This window comes from Botryllus schlosseri, chromosome 9 (assembly GCF_051294905.1).
Source record: "Botryllus schlosseri isolate E-star chromosome 9, Bs_hap1, whole genome shotgun sequence".
Taxonomy (NCBI): domain Eukaryota; kingdom Metazoa; phylum Chordata; class Ascidiacea; order Stolidobranchia; family Styelidae; genus Botryllus; species Botryllus schlosseri.
Genome location: NC_137244.1, coordinates 11,714,353 through 11,729,973, shown reverse-complemented (window position 1 = coordinate 11,729,973; position 15,621 = coordinate 11,714,353). Strand labels below are relative to the sequence as shown.

The 15,621-nt window shown below is 40.2% G+C and overlaps 1 protein-coding gene across 1 annotated transcript in view; it reads right to left on the bottom strand.

Annotated features, from left to right (window-relative positions):
- Positions 1-15,621, bottom strand: part of LOC145446561 (CDP-diacylglycerol--inositol 3-phosphatidyltransferase-like) — a 125,387-nt gene that overhangs the window by 24,352 nt on the left and 85,414 nt on the right. The window lies entirely within an intron of this gene.

The following is a 15,621-nucleotide window of genomic DNA, read 5'->3' as shown; positions in this document are numbered from 1 at the left end:
TGTTTAGACGCGGGCATAAGTTTTAATCAAAAAGATAGATAAACACAAACAATATTACACTCGGAGATAGTTACTGATTGGCGAAAGTGTTTCTGCGGACGGTAGCAGGCCTGCATAGCCTACGGACGCGCTAAGTCAAATCACCGACGATAGTGCACATGAGATATCGACGACTAGGGCTGGTCAAAATTGAGTACCTGAGTGATTCGATTCTGAATCATACGGTATATGGTTCGAGTCGAGTCGAGTTATCGAGTATCACTCACTATGACGACATAACAGAATGTAAGTTTAAATATGTATCGTTTATGCCACCACAAAGAAGATAATGCCTGTTGTCCATACCATAAATGATACTTTGGTATTTTTTCGACCACACCGATTTCATTCCATTTGGTGACAATGTTGTGCGATAATCATGACTTCGGAAATGTACTACGTCCAGTAACCTTCGTAGCTTTGTACTATATGTGTTCGTATGCTACGATACCGCCAATCAAGGTTTCAATGCTTCAACAGTGAAAATTAGTATCGAAACTATAAGTCTCGTTGATGAATTAACTTTCAGTGGTGAGAAGCGTATACGCGTACTCGAGAAAATCGTCTTTTACGACTCGACTCGAATCATTAAAATTTATACTCGATTCAGATTCGAGTACTCGACTCATTATGCCCAGCCCTATCGACGACCCATTTCGCATACAAATGATTCTCGCTAATTTGCAGTACGCAGCATCGATAATACGAATTGTGAATTGACATTTCAAAGGGACGGGATTTTTAGTTTTAAATGATAAACTCACTGGCTACGCACGTAGTGTTTTAATGCCGACAACGCGCTGGTTAATATCAGCCCGGAGCCTACGGCCTACGTAGGTCCCGATCAGCCAGTCGAATTTGATCGTGAAATGGTGTGACTTAATTATCAAGGTGTTATTGCAGCAAGAGCAATATGGGCGCATGCCGCAACCTTATTAATGGGAATACAAATCCCGGTGGTTTAAGATTCTATCCGCGATATGGTTGCGCCCGATAGAGTGCGTCCAACAATGAAGTTTATTGGAACATAGAAGGTTCCCGCTCAAACTAATCGAATAAATTCAGAATTTGCGCCACAGAGAATCTCTTGTTGCATCAATATTTGACAACGTAATTCAACGTTATGTACTGCACAATGCGCAGTATTAATAACAAATCAAATACTGACAAGTGACATCGAGGGAATACGAACGAGACGAGCAAACGAGAATGCGCGCATCTAATCAGTAATTCCTCAGCTTGCGAACAGCACAATGAGGTTACGAGTCTGACATCGCGACAATTGTTAGTTCATTATAACGACGTTTGAGCTGCATTACTGCATTTCCAGATCAAAGTTAGCAAAGCCTTGTTAGAGTAATGAATATGCGCACTTTGCGCAGGAATGACTTTCTCTTCGAAGGCATACACAAACCCACTTTCCTATTTCGCGATCGCGCTCCAATTAAAAAGACTATCACGAAACTAACTCCAGAATTATTTTGTTAATGAATATGCGCGCAAATACAACTTAATTGAGAGAAGTAGAACGTGAATTCGTTCGTCTGGTCAAGAGAGGAGATGGTGTTTCGCGGCGCAAGCGTGTCGAAATCGACGCCGTCAACGAGGTCGCTTCGATTGTATGATTATTAGTGATTACAAATCACTGATTACACTTTATTGGGCGTTTTAAGCACTAGTTCGTCGTCGCTGAAGAAGCTGGGTATTCAATTATTCACGCGTGCATCGGTTAATGGTAAATGGCTGGCATTTACGCGATATCACGGACTCGCTAATTGACAGATTAGACGGCGGGCGTTTAAGCATTTTGCATGGGGTGACTGCGCCACCCCGCCACCCCGTAACTCGGCGCCTATGTATGCAAGTACCATTAATATTGACCGAATTCACTCATTGACTTTCAAAAGCGTTCGCGCTTCGTGCGGCTATGCCGTTGTTGTAACCTGGATTTTAATGACATAATTGTTATCGATTAGATGAGTAGTAATATGTCTCTTGTTTTCACATTTACCTAATCCAGTTCGCTCTTATTGGACGACTACCAAAAGGCCATCAATATTCAAGTGGCCCTCGCAATGGTTCGTACATCTCATGTGACCCTTTGGCCGATAAGGTTGGCCGCTCCTGGGCTAGATAGAAAAGACTACGCTGGACGTTATATGTTCGTTTAAAAATATGTATCCCTATTTTGCAGTGGCGGCTCGTCCTATAGGGCAACTGGGGCATTGCCCCACCTAAAATTCTGTTCAATAACAATTTAACCATTTATAGACGCACAGCGCTCAATATATATCGAGATCACAGCGAAACCCGCGTTCTTCTTGTGCTTTCGCTTGCAAATGCCCATACATAGCGAAGTCTCCGCGAAAATCGAATTCTCTTCTGTGTTTTCGCTTTGTGAATGCCTAGCCGGGGCTTGCCCCGGTAGCGCTCATAACAAGCTTTCACTATCTATTCTCTCAAAGCTGCGCACAATTAAGAAACGTTGCTTTACTCTCTCCTATTCGTAAAATGGCCGAGCAACCGGGGCAAATATGCTTGCTCGCCCCTAAGGTGTGATGTAACAATCGTATCTATATCTGAACTCGGATACCGTGATATGCGTTGAGTCGACCGTTGCTGGTACAGGTCGATTTTGATGGTGTTTCACACCATGATAATTCTTGAAACTTGGTATGTCATGTCGTGATGGTGGTATTTAACACTGTCCTAAGTTTCAGGGTTTCTACTCAAAGTTTAGGGTAGTAATTCCGTTTCCAAAGTCGAGTGTGTGCTGATCGATCATGTATCGCAAACATATTTCACGCAAAGCCGGTATTGGTCTCCATTGATTTTAACGATGCTCATTAGCTAGATCCGTCATGAACTTTTACATGGTATGTCTTGATTTTAGTATCGAACGCTGTGCCAAGTCTCAAGGTTGACACTCAATGATTAGGGCAGCAATTTCGTTATTAAGTTCGAGTATGGTAGAGATGTGCGCTGATCTGACACTTGGCCTACCTAACGCATTGCGGATTTCACGCAAAAGCCGGTGTATCTGTGTTCCATACTGAGATAGGTGATGAGATGATGATATCATGAAACAGTTTACTAACATCCTCGGTTTGCATTCAAATATTTAGTTTTATTTTATATTCTCCAATGTCAATTTCACCGTGGAATGGTGACCTTCGGGCCATTTGCTCACAATTACAACACCTGTCAAGCGCGATAGCTGTTTCGTTTTCGATGGCGGCTAACAGCTGATCGCTTGATCAGCCGATTCCTCAGTAAATATTACGCAAAATTCGGCGTTGATCTGTTCGTATTAATTTTGACAGTGTGCCATACCGAAAACGGTCATGAGGCTATACTTCTCGATGATTTCATGTAACAGTGTACCAAGTTTTCGGCTTTCATCCACGTATTTATTCGGTAATATATTTTCCGAAGGCGATTTTGCAGCAGACATATAGACACTATAGACCGTAAGCCGTATGTGTCGTGTGACAGTCTCCAGCCTCAAGGCCAGAATCTCCCAAGCTGTACCGGGACCGAATTTCCGAGGCTGCTATCCGTAGTTCTTCAGAATGATGTTTTGGATTCAATATGACATTTCCTTGTCCAATCTATGAGATAACAATTGCGTATGTGTCCGAACTCGTTGACCTTTCCAGTTAGGCATACGCAATCTCTCGATTTATAGTCATTTCCATTTCTGCAGATAAGTAGTCAGGTCAAGTGCGAACATGAACTCGTTATTGAACATTTTGCTAATAAGAAATCACGTCGCGCACAATACTTATACAAGACATAAATTAATGCTGGTGGGCGGACGACTGTACAGTGTACACATCATGTTCTTTCCGAATAATTTCAATCAAGTGAGCCCAGGTAACTCAACCATGTATATGGCTTAGGAAAAGTGAGTGGTTTTCATCCTTATTACTCGAGGCACACTGACAGTTAATTTACCGATATATTTTGTTATGGCTATGGAAAAATAGTGAAAAATTCATCAAGATGAAATAATTTATTCATGAAATTGTTTAATGCGATATGTGCTCGCATTTCAATTTAACACAATGCTTTGATTCCTGCTTGAATGATGGCAGGCAGACTCGTAATTAATCTTCCATGGATAACAGCTGGCTTTTTATAATGTTTTACGTTTATGGGTGCCACCGCTTTGATTGCCTATCCCCTGGTCGTAACGCATCAGGATCGTGTACCAAACACTTTCGGACGAGGGCAAATCGATTTGACTCGCTTTCGGGACGAGAATCCATATACAAATCGGGTCGGAGGCGCTGCAGCACTTTACAGAATTGCTGAGCATGGAACGATTAAAACACCACAAGGTGTCATGCGAATGCTCTTTGTAGGTAGTTGGTCTGTGTATTTTTGGTATAGTCTTACTCGGCGCTTGCGTAATCTCTACCACGAAATCATAACGCATGCTACTAAGGATAACCTGATGATTGATTCGTGGCATGGGAACGATTCTTAGTTCGCGTACATTTTGTAAAATAATCATTTGAATAAAAAACAATGAATAAAACATTTGTTACCGCACTTCAAGTCACGCCACCGGCAAACCTCTCGCGGCACCTACGTTAAAAATCATTGTTTACGGGAAATTCATGTGGCCATCATGAACGTTGAAAAACGCTACTGTGACGTCATATTGATAACAAGTCGCTTGCGGCCCTTGCCCCACCACCCGATATTGTCACGAGCCGCCACTGCTATTTTGGTGCTATTACCATATATGTTGCGATCTTACTTAAAGGTGTCATTGAAAGCGTTTCCCGTAATTATTACATTCGCCACTACCTATCTTTGTGGAAATGGATTTTCGGCTCTCGTTCTTATCAAATCTAAGGCGTCGAATATCACGTATATTGAAGAAGTGCAGATGCAAAATTCCCTTTGAAATAATATAGAGTGTACCCAATTTCAACATAAATAGTATAATGTTATTATGAAAAAAAGTCATTTTGTTGCTGTTTATAACAGCCTATACAGTTGTATTTGTACAAGAAAGATGACGGTTTCACGATAATAGGACTAAATAGGCAGAAAAAACGCAGGGGTCCGCGGGATTCCGTGAGGGTCCATAGGGGGTCCGCTGAGACAAAAAGGCTCTAATAAATTAACACACGGTGCAATCCTTAATTAAAATTCCAAGGCGTTCGTTAAGGCCGTTACCCCAAACTAACCAAAATAATAACTCATTAGGGTTGAGTACATCGTAAATGTCGATATTGCAAGTCTTCTCGCTTCGACGAACTAACGTGTAAGCTCCACTCTCGCACGCAGCGCACACACGTATTTGATAACATACAGTCACTAAAACTTGACGTCTAAGCAAGTAGGTGCAGGGAATCTCGGCAGACTTGGGCCGCGGGACACATGTCATATAATACGGGAAACTGTCCGCGGGCCGTATGTTGCCCGCCCCTGATCTATAGTATAGATTCTGTACTCAAATTAACTGAACGGTATTGTGTCTCCACTGAAAGTCGAACACAATACCCATTAGTCTTAATTTGTTTGAGAGTGTAATACAAGGGTGTTGAAAAGCGAATAGTATGATATCATAATATTACAATGCATTGTTAAAAATCCGGTCACAAACTTCGCTTAGATTTCGTGAAATCTACATTGGTCCGACAAAGAATAAACATATTTGAAAATTATCTCACCATCCTTTTAACGTGGCTCAATGAAATGGACTAATTTCCAGCTAATCCGCGTCATATCTTCTCTTCGTTTACAGGCGATGTCTCCATCCAAACTCCACCATTGGACCTTGCCAACATAGAAACGAGTGAATAGACATCCCTGCCTTTTCAGGCATACCTGGAACACGATTTTTGGTCATGTCGGGGCCACGAAATTTGCTACCGTGTATCATTTAAAAAATGGCCGAAATTTCAATTTGCAAGAATATATCAGCATCTACTGGTTGGAATTGAGTAAAATTTGGTGTGCATCATATTTTTTGGCAACCTGACGATTCAATCACATACAAGCCAGATTTGTAAAAAATGCATATTTTTGAACAGCCCCAATGCATGTGCATTGTTCGAAAAAATAGACTTTTTAGCTGATGAAAATACTTACTCTTGGTGAAGCAGATGTTCCTGAACCGGATCCTGATTACAGCTTGATTACTATAGCTTCCGGTTATGCCAAACGCCAGTTAATTTCTAGTAATTGCACTGAGCTGAATACAATAGCATGTGCAGTAGGGCTGTTCAAAAATAACTTTTTTTTCCCGATTCAAGCCGGTCACCTCTTAAATCGTCAGGTTGCAGTAGAAAACCTTGCTCACCAAATTTCAGTCGATTCCAACCAGTCAAGGCCTCCTCAGATCCAATTAAAATTTTTAATTTATTATGGAAAATTGAAAAAAAAAAAATTCCAAATTTTTCTGCCAACCCCATCAAATTGTTGAGCTGTCTTCAAAGACGTTGCAAAACAAATTTGAGTCAATTCCGACCAGGAGAAGCGGAGTTATCCTTGATCAGTGGATAATCCGCGATTTATCAACGAAAAACTCATAACTCCGCCTGTACTGGTCGGAATTGACTCAAATTTGTTTTGCAACGTCTTCGCAGACAGCTCAACAATTTCATGGGGTGGGCAGACAAATTTGAAATTATTTTTTTTTAAATATCCATAATAAATAAAAAAATTTAATTGGATCTGAGGAGGCCTTGACTGATTGGAATCGACTGAAATTTGGTGAGCAAGGTTTTCTACTGCAACCTGACGATTTAAGAGGTAACCGGCTTGAATCGGGAAAAAAAGTTATTTTTGAACAGCCCTAATGTGCACTGCACATAAGAGCTCTTCAAAAATGACCTTTTTTCTCAAATCGTACTCGCTACTTGATAAAATTGTTAGGTTACCTAATTTAAGCCTACACACCAAATTTGGTTCAATTCCAACCAGTAGCCGCATTGCTACAGGAGAAGAAAGTTTCTATTTATTATATGAAATAAATAACAAAAAATTTGAAAATTTTCTGTTCACCGTAGGAAAGTGTTAGGTTGTCTATAGAAACAATGTTCACCAAATTTGGTTCGATTCCAACCAGTGGAAGCGGAGTTATTGCCGTCGAAAAATTTTGATACGACTAAAATAGTATTTACGGTGAGCACAACTATAATAAATAAACAAAGAATCGGTCACCGTAAATACTATTTTATTCAAATCCAAAATTTTTCGACGGCATACTCCGCTTTCACTGGTTGGAATTGAACCAAATTTGGTGAACATCGTTCATATAGTCAACGTAACACATTCATGGGGCGAACAGAAAATTTTCAATTTTTTTTATTATTCATATTTATATAATAAATCGAAACTTTCTTCTCCTGTAGCAATGCGGCTACTGGTTGAATTGAACCAAATTTTGTGTGTAGGCTTAAATTAGGTAACCTAACAATTTTATCAAGTAGCCAGTAGGATTTGAGAAAAAAAGTCATTTTTGAAGCAGTGTTGGGATCAAGTCACTACCTTCGAGTCACGAGTCATTTCGAGTCATTGGACATTTTGACTCGAGTCAAGTCAAGTCAATCTATTTTCAAAGGTGACTCGAGTCAAGTCAAGTCACTCGATTTTTGGAGGTGACTCGAGTCAAGTCGAGTCAAGTCAAGTCAAGTCAAGTCACGAGTCAAGTCACTAGTCGAGTCAAGTTGAATTTTCAAAGTGCGAGACATGATTCATAAGTCATTGCATTATGCTGTTTTAAATACAGATGGATTCCCCATTTATTCCGAATCGAAAAACGAATAAAGAGTTGATTTACACACGCAATAAAGGCACTGTTGCCTATCGATCACACATACGTAGAACTGCTAAACTACGCAAGTAGCGGTAGCCCCAGTCTAGAATTATCCTCCAACACACAGGACAAAATACGAAACCTCAGAATGTGGTAAAACCACCTACTTATCCACGATATACAATTATAAACGTGGAAACGATATTCGTTCGATTTAAATCATGCAAGAGGGTTGCATGGTTAAGGTGAGCACTGAGAACTGTGAGAAGTTTATAGAACAGAGATACATTGCTAGTATAATACATTACTTTACTACTAGTCTACGAGAACGTAAGCTGCAAGCTCCGACAACTGCGGTTGCCATCAATTTATTTGTGATATAACAATCGAGGGGCGGTACAACGCATAATCATTGAATGATTGATTTCTCTCACACGTCACACCAGCGTATCGTTATCAATTCGAACGTATACAAGATACATCGATTAGTTGATGACTTGAAATTGACTCGTAAATTGGGCTTCGAGTCACGAGTCAATCCGCATTTCTGAAACGTCGAGTCAAGTCAAGTCAAGTCATTTTTGCAAAGTGACTCGAGTCAAGTCAAGTCATAGGAAAAAGGTGACTCGAGTCTGACTCGAGTCAAGTCATGACTGGATTCATCCCAACACTGTTTTGAAGAGCCCTAATGCACATGTCTTCAATTAGTTCTTTCTTTCTTTCTCTCTCTCTATATAGCTATAGACGGGGTTTATATAGCTCGATGGTTGCCACCCGTCCTTATTTCTGAGATTTGTCCTTATATTTTGAAAGGTATTGTCTTAGAAAACTCAACTTATAGCTGTCCGTATTTTTAAGAAACAACCTTATTTGCGACTTGCGTCCTTATTTTGTCTTATTTTCAACAACTACAGAACTTCGATCGTTTTCCTCTGGTATCGGTGCTGCATAATATTGTAAAATTATGCTTCTGAGTTGTGATTTTAATACCATAAATGAAAGCAACTCCTGTGGGATGTGTACCACAGGATTTGACTTCTAGGTGGTGAGGTAGTCAGGGCGGCAGTGAGTGGTATAGCAGTTTCGGCTGTACCAAGCTATCGCAGCGGCCATCATTTTAGCACTGCTGTTTAGTCTACAGCAGAATTAGCTGTGGGGAAGGCTGCATTTAATGTGTCGTGAAAAGGGAGCAGTGCAGTTGACATTTGGGAAAATACAGTTTTTTCTTTCACATCATCAGGTGATTGACTAATAAAAAGAGCAACTTTCTCGCTCAGCGCCCAAAATACAGTTTTTCTTTCACATTAACAGGTGGTTGACTGAAAAATAGGTCAATTTTTCGGCCCAGCTCCCGAAATAGCCGCCTGAGCGTTACAGTGCTGACTTATTGTGTCTCAGTCGAATTTGGCCCTATATCTAACCAAAAATTCCCACAAAGAGGACAAAATCTCAAAAAAGAGAACATTTGGGCGTCGTCCGAGGACACTTTCAAAAAAGTCAAAAAGAGGACAAATCCTCTTAAAAGAGGACGTATGGTAACCATATAGTTAAAAAGGAGTAAAGCTATGAAATCATTGATAAATTTATCTAAATTATATTCAGGGATATATCTGCGATGGGTCACCCTGAATTGAAGAGTCCCAAGCTCCCAACACGGAGTTCTGGATATCCCTGATTATTAGGGCCATTTTATATGACCTTAAAAAATCAATTATATGACTTTATTTTATCGAAAATATGACTTTATATGACTTTATGTGAAAATAGTGTATTTTACATGTAACCAACGTCACTCATGGAACTGACGAGTAAAACATACACAACATAGCAGTAATACGCATCCATTTTTATTTTAAACCACTATTATAGTACAGTTTCATGCTGTGTGGAATGTTGGAGTCTTTAAAGTGACAATTTGGAAGTAAAATGACTTTAGTAAGGAAAATGAGTGCTCCACAGACGCTGATGTGGGTTGACACTTCTTCAGTTTTGCATACAGCGCTGGTGAAATGTCTTGCCTTTGTAGCTCCATAATTTGTTTCACATCGTTTTGGTCCACTCGCTTCTTAATGTAATTTTTGAGCTCAAGCGGATCTCTTATGAAATCAAGGGCATTTAGATCAGCATCAGCCTTTCTGATGGAGGCATATTTCGGTGACCAATTCTTCAATTATTTATTATCGTGGTGCCCATCGTAAATACTATTTTATTCAAATCCAAATGTATTTGTATATAACTAGACCAAGATAGAGCTTTTTAGCCTGCCTACCCACTGACTGAACTTCAAATGACGTCCTACTTCAGTGCACAGAAGTAAAACAGATTGTGTAGCAACTCAATGCAATGTGTGACCTCATAATGCAATGTGTGACCTCATAGGTCTGTGACTGTAATGTGATGTAGGCTAACCTTACAGCTTGCCTTCGTTCAATCAGAATTTGCCTTACTTTCTTAGTGCTTAATTGCTTCACCACCTAAATTGGCACTTTTTATTTAAAGTTTACAGCAATATGACTTTATAACTCAAATATGACCTAACAAGGAAAATATGACTTTATAACTTTCCTAATATACCCCATAGGGACGTGGTTTTCGCGTTAAAATTGATTTCACGACTTACTGATGCATAGAAAAAAATATGACTTTAATGACTTTAAATGGCCCTACTGATTATATTGCACATATAGTTTTAGCTACTTATGTTGCTAAATCTGATTAGTTAAAATGAGCATGCGTAAAAACGTTATTCGCGACGTTTATGAGAGAGAATTCAAAAGTATCAAACAAAGTTTGAATGGCGAGTGTTTTGCACAGGGATATCTAGAAACTAAGCGGAGTTTCTAGATATCCCTGGTTTTGCACATTGCAATATCTGCTGTTGTAGCATTAACCTGGAGGCCATAGGACAGACCGCTATTTCAACTTCCACAGAGCAGAGGTGGTCAAAGTAGTCAAGAAAGCTACTCAAGTAGAAGTAGAAGTAGTGACGAAAAAATCTACTGAAGTACGAGTAGAAGTACTTCTTCAATAAGCCACCAAAAACTACTTGAAGTAGAAGTAGAATTGACTGACTTTAAATCTACTCAAGTAAGTAAGTAGTTTTGAAAACAGTCTTAATTCGTTCGCGTGGACTGTCAAAAGCTGCAAATTGAGCTATGCAGAGAGCTGGATTCTTATTGATGCATCCCAGGAGGTATCAATTTTCGACAAATTAAGCATTCTTTCGCATCATGGGATGCAGATTATTGTATTGATATGAAAATGCGATACTAACCCTTTGTTTACTAGAAGACCCCGTTTTAGGGAATATCATGGCATGGCGCCCTACCCCATATTATAACGCCCCAAGTGTAGGCAAAGAGCAATATGGAGAAGTTGTATCGGATAAGGCTTCAACACTTTGCGCGATTAGTATACGTTAATAACAAATATTGTGGATCGTGAAATTTATAATTAGTGTAGCTTTATTTTTGGAAAATAGAGGCATTAATACACTTGCGTTTATGCTTCAACATGTATATGTTAGGGATGGTGTGAACGTGAGGTTCACGTTTGCGTTCTGTGTGTGAACCTCGGAAATTTTGAGGTTCACGTTCACAAACGAACCTTGGTAGGTTCTGCACTGTGAACCTTTTTCATATATCATACAATTTTCACTTCATTATAATATATTTGGTTGAAATTTATTGCATTTCAACTGCGGGCCATTCTATTCATGGCGCTGGCAGTATAAAAAATTAACACTATACGAACATGCACCCTGACAATCTCAAAAATTTTACTTGCTTTGTCACAAAACTTTGCTCGAAATATTCAGCTTTCCGTTTGTTAATATTGAGTGACTCTCTGCTGTGTGCCTGACCCGCAATGACACAACATCAATAGCGTAATACACTACATGTAGTCAACGAATTATGCTTATTTAACTAATCAATGGAATTGATATCGTAGTCTGATGTAAAAAAAAAATCTAGCAGGTGTACGGGGTCATATGTCTTTTGTATCCTAAAAACAAAATCCGTGCGATTGGGGTGTTGGTTACTGGTGTTTGTTTGTTTTTGAGGTATTCATGGTGTTTGTCGACTACTATGGTCATTTACACCAGGCCGATATTCTTCTTATTTCCGTAACTGCCGACTTATAGCACGGCCCACCTCTAGGCTTTTTGTAAGACACCGCTGACGCGGATGAGGTGGCGAGGTAAACCTCCAACACTTAGGTATCGGAATTCTGAAGTCGACCTCGGTCGGACTCGAACCCGCACCCATCGGTGTTGCAGCCGCGGCTATACCACTGCGCTATCTCGCCACTGGTGTATAACTTGTTAATGGGGTAATATCGGTAGCGAGTATAGAAACCAGTTTTACACTCTGCTCAATGTCAACGTCGCAATACCCAGACACTGAATACATTGCCCGGCCTGGCTTAGACCGTTACGGCGTAAGCTTATATTCCCTTGCAAGTCCTTGTCGAAATTGTTGGCAGAGCGGCGGAAGATATTGATTTTATGGGATTATTATAACATTTTATTGCCCCGGTTGATAAATTCGTCGTCTAAAACGTCAACATGTACTTCAGCATTGTGGCATTATGTGGCACGAGCCGTCACTAGCTATCGTGTTCATTAATATTGGCTATAACTTCACTGAAATGTAGGGTTGGAATTAGCAATATGACGTCACGTGACGTCATGAGGTTCACGTTCGCGTTCACACAGAACCTTTCAAAAAGGTTCGCGTTCACACGAACCTGAACCTTTCACAGGTTCACAACAACCCTAATGTATGTTCTGCAGACAAAAGAACTGAAAGTAATTGGCACTCAAAATATAATACTCGGAATTGAAAATGAAATACAAATACCTCTTCTAAAAAGCGGAAATTATATTTCATGTCTTTTGTCCAGAAAGCTTCAAAGGTGATCTGCTAAAACAGGTGTAACATTAAAAAAAGCCGGATTTTCCAGATTAGCAGGACACGTCATGGGCTGCTAGATTGCGATATGATAGGTAATTGCTAGCTTGCAAAACGGTAGTTTCAAACGCTATGATGAGCCATATTTACTGTAATGAAATATTTGATATGGGCGACAATGCTGTATGAGCGGAACCAAGCAACCTAAATTATATTCACTGATACTTTCGTGAAAACATATTTGACACTCCATAACTACTGTGCGCGAAGCGCAACAAAATTTCTGGGTTTTACTTGACTTTTATGAATATTACATGTTGGTATTCCGTGAGAACAGCCTCGAAATTCCTCACGCTATCTTTCGTATTGGGGGATTAAACTACTTCTACTTGACAGACTGAAAATAGCGAAAACTAAGTAAGTAGATCACAAAATATTATGAAGTAGAAGTAGAGAAAATCAGATCTACTTGAGTAAGTACCAGAAGTAGAGGAAAACTACTTGAGTACTTCCAAAAAGTAGAAGTACTTCGTTACTGACCACCTCTGCCACAGAGTATGTACAAAACGTTTTTTAATGCTAATCTATTTTTTCGACTGTCCCTTATTTTTGAGTCCATGTCGATGGCAACCCTGACTATAGATCATGTTTTTTTTTATGAAAGGACTGATCCGGTCTGAGCGCCAGTCGCCTCAAAATCATAGATTACCAACCTAAATTATCGAGATCCGGGTCCGGCATTTATATCTCAGATTGCCCGAGTTCGAATTGAAATCAGGTGACTGGCGTGGGGAAGTTTCCAGAATGGGTAGATTTGTAGTTTTCGGTATGATGCAATCAATTGAGAATATCATATTGTGAACACAGTAAAGCGATAAAACATAATCTTGGTCATGGTAGATTTATTTATCATAATCCAAAACTATTGCTATATTCCGAGCGGCTATCGCACCTATCCCAGTCGTCTGTCTCTGTGTCGCCTGAGAGAGAGAGAGAGAGATATGATATTCTTTTTCGCCTGCACCATCGAGATGCTTTGACGACGGAGTTGCGATACGGCCCCATGAGGTCATCTAGTCTGCGCCCCCGTTTTTGTCTCCCCCATGCTATCCGTAATTGCTGAGCGCCTAGCAGGATAGCTGCGGATACCAATTTTCGAGTCTTTGGTATGACCCGGCCGGGGATCGAACCCACGACCTACCGCTCGAGAAGCCGGACGCATAACCATTACACTATCTCGCTGAACAGAACACAATACCGTTAACAAAAGACTTTCGTTTGTTCCTACATTGGTTGTGTGATTTTCCTGTTCGTTGTTCATTTCGTAATCTTGGTCACGGTATTGAGGACAGGAGGGACTAGATGTTCATAACAGGGATGTAAGCTGTAGCCAAACGAACCAAGTCAAGTCACCGTCGTTGAGGTCTTTCAACTATTGACTCGACTAAATTGAGTAATTTTCATCTTGTCTAGAATAGGAGTGGGAGTCAGCATATTGAAGCATGAACAAAGGATACAAGACACAGACTCATGGTTTTTGCAGGTCACCCCGGCCCATTGCAAAAGGCGAGAGAGAGAGAGAGAGAGGCCTATATATGGTAGTGCCTAGGCAAAAATACCACGTACATTGTGTTATTCACATGATTTTTGAGTAGAAATATTGCTCGGTCACTTTGGTATGGCTGGATATTGCATTTGTTTGGGAAAGATTAGAAATGAATTTGAAATGAATGACTGACAAGATAGCGTAATGGTGAAGCGTCCGGCTTCTTGATCGGTAGGTCGTGGGTTCGATTCCCGGCCGGGTCAGACCTGATTAGTAACACTGGTATCCATGACTTCCCTGCTTGGTGCTCATGAATTACTGAGATAGCATGGAGCGGTGGTGGATGACTTAAAAAGCCGTAAAACGCTATATCTGCACCTTCCTTGTCCAGCGGCATATGCACATCAATTAAAGCACTCATGCTATGCATATGCACAGATTATGTGTATGTGTATCATGAGTCGCTGTATATGCCGCAACAACATCAGGACAAAAATAAACTACGTCCTTTCCTTAGAGAAAAAAAAATTTGCCACTTCTGCTAATGCTTATAAAAATATAATGGCTTGCCATTGAAGTTCTGCAATTGCTGTATCGAAACTACTCAATATTATTCATTGCCATCACCAATCATGTAAGCCGCAATCAAGTTTCAACTCAAGAATACTTTCCCGGATATTTGCTGATATACCATTCATTCATTCAATAGGCCGTGGGGTAATATTTCAGAAGATATTCGTGCCAAAAGCCTGAATTTAAGAACCAGTGGTATAGAACCATTTTTAAAATTCTACATCTGACTCTGGGGGACATATCCTTAAGACCCCTCGTACACCTACGGGTAGTTCATCACTATCCTTTATGCATTCGATTTGCAAACGCTATAAAGCGATTAACGAATGCTAACCAATGTTATGAAAATCAGTATGCAGTTATGTAATTGTTGTGTGAAGGAAAAATTCCTATTCAATTTGCATTTCAACACGGGGAGCATTAATTCCCACTAGGGTTCGTATTTGCACTCTGCGGGGCTTTAGACTATTCGGTGCTTGAACATATCCATATCGTAAGTTCTGGCCAACTTGCGGTGATAATTTTGTGCCACGACTTTATCGCCAGTGATCTTTTATCAGCGCACTTCACATGTTGGCAAACCATCATATATCTTGGTATGTCGTGGCCCGGAAAGATCAGCGCCAAATAGCCAATGCTGCACCTGCAAGTTGCGCTCTAGAGTGCCTCAAACGATGTTATCATAATTGCGGATACAGATGTTGACTCATTTCTGTAAAATTATGCGTATTTTGTTCGGGAGTGGGTATACCAACAATAAAATCAATAAA